Raw genomic sequence first — 4893 nt, 5'->3', positions numbered from 1 at the left:
ACTGACGAAGCTGAAGAATAGCTTGTGAATTGCACTTTTCCAACATACACTTTTTTTGTGTATTTTTGAGACAGGATGCTGCTGTGTAGCCCAGGCTGGCCTTGAACTCAAAGCAATCTTCCTGCCTTAGCCTCCCCAGTACTGGGATTACAGGCATCCACTATCATGCCCAATCTTCAGCAAACACATTTTAAGCAATACAAAGTTGGTGCAGTGAATCTCCTGCCTGTGTGTGAAATTAAACTTACTGCCCCCATTGGTTTTTGCAATGCCGTGGCTAACAGCAAAAGTTACAGAGATGATCGAAACACTGCTTGCAAGAGAGAGAAACCCTAGAAAAAGCCATACTTCATGGGCACATGAGACCACCAATTTTCATGTTTAATCCTAGAATAAAATATCTAATAAATTTGAGTCAAAAGGCTAGAGGAGGGAGGAAGTGAAATAAATTCAGTCTGAGGTATTCAATGCCTCAGAAACGTTTTTTTTCTGCAGGCAGTTGAATAAAATTTAAGGAACTTTCAGTAATTTTAACCATCTGATCAAAAGCAGAGTAGTTGATGAATGTAGTGTGGTCAGCTGGGAGCCAGCACCATCACCGAGGTTTTCTACAGTTTAGATAGATTCGAAGACTGTCCCTGACTGAGGCTGGAAAACTGGCTAATGACCAGGTCCCGTCACATTTGCAGTGGAGGAAGAGAAGCATGATACTTCTCACTGGGTGGTGATGTCTCGCCCCTGCACAGGCCCTCAGCCAGACTCGGACCTTCGTGGGTTTTATCCACTGCAGGGAACTTTGATGATGTATCCTAGCTGAAGGAATTCTTGTGTCACCGCTGTGCCTGCATTCTTTTAATTGGGCTGATGGGGTAGCACTGAGGTGGTTTGATGTCTGTGCTGCTCTTCAGCATGTGGAGGCTCCGATTCTGGTGAAGCTAGAACAGCGTATGTTGGACCATCCTTGTAATAATTACTAACACTGAACAGATGGAAAGCACTCCCCCGGAAGCAGGCAGAAGGTGGTGGGATGTGGTCCTGGATCCTTGATCCTCAAGGAAGGGATGCTAGGGGCCGGGGATATAGCTCAGTGGTACAAGTGCCTGCCTGGCAAGCACCAGGTCCCAAGTTCATATCCCAGTACCAAAAACAAAACAAAAAAAAGATACGAGCTCAAGGAAGGAAAGCCAGATCTGCTGGGCTTGCTTTCCCTCCGGGCTCTGCAGCCACCGTGGCCTGAGTTCAGGGCTGCATGCTGGTGCAGAGTGTGGGGAAAGAGACCTTCCTAGCAGGCCTCAGCCCAAACCTCATGAGGTAGGCTGACTCCTCACCGTGTAACTGTGTGGAGAGCAGAGTCCAGCTCTCTGTGGACGAAAGTAACGCATCCAGGTTGTCTGCGATGTTCTCATCTGATGTGGTGGTTCGTCCCCCAGGGCCCACTGTGATGGGGCTCTTTCTGGCCTGGCCACAGGATGCCCCTCGCTGGAGGGGCCTCGTGTGGGGTGCTGAGCCCACAGGGAGGCTGTCTTTGGGGAGATGGGGGGCCCCAGCCTTGCTACCCACATTCAGGCCACTGTCCACAGCTCTTGTGAGAGCACAAATCTGTGGGGTCACCTGAGCATGGACTCTGAGCCTCTAAAACTGCAATCTAAGTGAGGCCTGTCTCTGTCAGCTGCCTCAGCATTTCATGGGAGTCACAAAGCTGGCTAGGCCTGTGATGTTAAGCACACAACCAAGAATCACTAGGCACAGGAAGCAATTAAAAAACAGTGGGGAAGGAGGTGTGAGAGCATGGGGGAGGAGGAGGGTGAGAAGGACCCATCACATGGTAGAAATAAGTCTATGAAATGCCTAAGAGAAAAGGAACCAAATGGTTGGCAGTCATTTAATAAATTCAATATATTCATATGTCAACCACATACTTAAGAAGTATCACTTTACTGACAGTGTGCTTATTAGCACCTTAATAAACAGTAACAGAGAAGGTTTTAAAAAAAATTTGTTTATATTTTCTGGCATGTAATGGAATAAAAAGGACTGTTGGATTCCATTTTCTTTACTGAAAGAATAATGGTTTATTCAGACTTGAGTAAAATTTGGCAAATATCATTTTTCAACCCAAAAATAAAAAAAAACCACTAATGTACACAGTATAAACAGACGCTGGCAGAGCAGGACAATTCCCATCCTTTGAGAGTAGTAATTTCCCTTACGAAGAATTAATGTCAGTGGCGCAGTGATGCAGGCCTGTAATCCCAGCACAGGAGGCTGGAGGATTACAAGTTCCAGCCCAGCCTGGGAAACTTAGCGAGACCCTGTGTCAAAATTTTAAAAATACACAAAAGTGGGTGGAGATGTAGCTCAGGATTCAGGCCCTGGGTTCAGTCCCAGTACCTGGGTGGGCTGGCTGGTGGTGTCAGTGTAGCTCAGATACTGGATATATCCGATAACAGCAAAGAATGTGCCTTTTAATTTTCAGACTTGGGGAATTACCAAGTCAGCTTATTTAATTAGCCAGCATTTTAAGTCTGTACTTCGGCTTCTGACTGCCAAGCTCCCGGTTGACTTGGCCTGAATTCAGAGTGGTTTTTATCTTTGATCACAAGTATCCTTCCTCAGTGAAGTTTGATTGCACCTCGGGTGTATAGATCGCCGTTTCCCTTTTCCCCATGGGATGTGTGGCCATCAGTGTACCCGATCAGAATCCTTGGTGTGGGGCTGCTGTAGGCTGAAGGTGCTCACTTCATTTGATAGTGCACATTGCAGGGTCAACTTAGAGGGAAGCAACATATCCCTGAATGAATTTGGAGGAACAGTGAATGCCACACAGTGCCACTTTTGTTTTCTTTTCGGTGCTGGGGATGAAAGCCAGGGACGAAGTGTGCTCCAGAGCTCCCTCATTAAGCTGCCCAGCCTTATGGATCACGCAGCATTTACAAGTGCTGAGTTCCTCCCTTCCTATCCAGACCCTGAAGAGCCCCAAGTTCTTCACTTTCCACAGCAGCCTGGACTTCAGAGACCCTCCCAGGCCAAGGATGGTTTTTCTTTCTCCCCACCCTAAGCTGCCTCTGCCCCTGCCAAGACCGGGATGTCCCTTGGAGGTGCAAGGTGCAGCCCCTCCTGCCTCTGCGCCCCAAACCAAAGGGCTCCTCCTCAGAGAATGGCTTCAAACAGGCGCCTTCCTATGCTTGGGACAAAGTACGACACACAGAAATAGCACCCGCTGGCCACTGTGGTGCCTCCCTCTCTTTGGGTCTCTCAGGTTCTCTCTGCCCTGAGTGCTGCTTGCTTCTCCTCCCCACCGCCACCAAGAAGGCCATGCCCTTTCTTGCTCTGAGCTTCTGTTCCTGTCTTCTGCTCGCCATGACACCAAACCTTTGAGCTCTTGTCACCCAAACCTCACAACTCAGGTCCAGCTCCTTGGGGTGGTTCGTGCCCACCTGGGCACTGCTCTGCCCCTGCATCCAGGCGGAGGAGCCATGCTCCTCCACAGCCTTGCCACCACCTGGTCAGCAGCTGTCACCGCCCTGTTGGCAGCCCTGTGGCTCAAGTTCGGGGCAGTGTAGAAGGACCAGCAGGCCTGATGTACTCTTTGGGGTAGAAAGCAGGTGTGGAGCAGGCTGTGCACGGGGCTCCTGCCACCCTCAGGCTGGGCAGCAGAAGCCAGCAGTGACCCTCTTAATTTTTCCTCTTTTCATCTGTTTCTCACAGGTATTCTGCCTGGAAATGTACTATGAAGAGGGAAACCAGTAGCATATGGAGCTTTGCACCAGGCAGGCCTGGCTGTGGGGAGCCACCTGGGGTCTCTGCTGTTGGCACAGGTGAACCAGACCTGGTCCGCCATTTGTGGGGTCATCTTTGTCCTGACCACAGCAAAAATCTCACACTTTTTTTTTCCATACAGGAGATTAAACCCAGGGCCTATAGAATGAACTACATTTGCAGCTACATAAGCACACACATACGCATGTGTGCACACACAGACACACCAATTTTCTTTAAAATTTTGAGACAAGTTCTTTCTAAATTGCTAAATTGCCCAGGCTGGTTCCAACTTGTGATCCTCCTGCTTCAGCCTCAGTGTGTCAGCTAAATGCCTTCCCAGCTAAATGCCCTCTTCTGACCTCAGTGCAGGGGTCTGCGGGTGTTGCTGCTGCCCAGAACCGCCCTTGTCAAAGATCCCTGGTAAATTGCGCTCTGCACATCGGCCGTCTGTTGTCCTGGGGTCTCACACTGCTGTGCTGCTTCTCCTGAGTGGATTGGGCTCTTCCGGAGCAGTCTGGCCTCTGGTGGCCCACAGGGACAGGCCAGGCAGTGTTGGAAGTGGGAAGCAAAGGCTTGCGCACTCATCCTGAGTTGTTCTTCCTTTGTGCTTCTTTTACTAGTGCACAAGGGCAACAGTATCCCTTTCTTTGGTGCGGGAAGCTGGGGGCTGGGGGCTGAGGGCTGGGGAATAAGGGCTAGGGAGCTGCGTGCTCCTCACTGGGTCTGCAGAGTCCCTTGCACCCCCTGCAGGTCCAGGCCTTCTGCCGGTGTCCACTCACCCCTCTACGGACCCTTCTCCTGGTGTGCTGTGCTGCCTGGCCAGCAGGGCTGGTGGAGGGACGGCGGCACACCATTCTACCCTGCGTCACAAGTCAGCTATGAGGAAGCATCAGCTCCTGAGTGCCGAGCTCCAGGTGCGGTGCAGGGGCACAACCTCAGGAAAGCATGTCCGTTACTTCTACCACAGTGGCTCGGATGAAAAGTACCAAGTGCTTCGGGGATGTGGAAAGACAGGGTCTCGTGCCTGGTGCTCCTGGGACTGTGAAGTGGTGCGGCCTCTTTGGTCCTGTTTACTAAACTGAGTGTGCAGCGACTGTGCCATCAGCATGGGCACTGTGGTGGATTGACAAC

Source organism: Chinchilla lanigera, unplaced genomic scaffold (assembly GCF_000276665.1).
Source record: "Chinchilla lanigera isolate Chin_1 unplaced genomic scaffold, ChiLan1.0 scaffold00013, whole genome shotgun sequence".
Taxonomy (NCBI): Eukaryota; Metazoa; Chordata; class Mammalia; order Rodentia; family Chinchillidae; genus Chinchilla; species Chinchilla lanigera.
Note: the sequence above shows the minus strand (reverse complement) of the source record.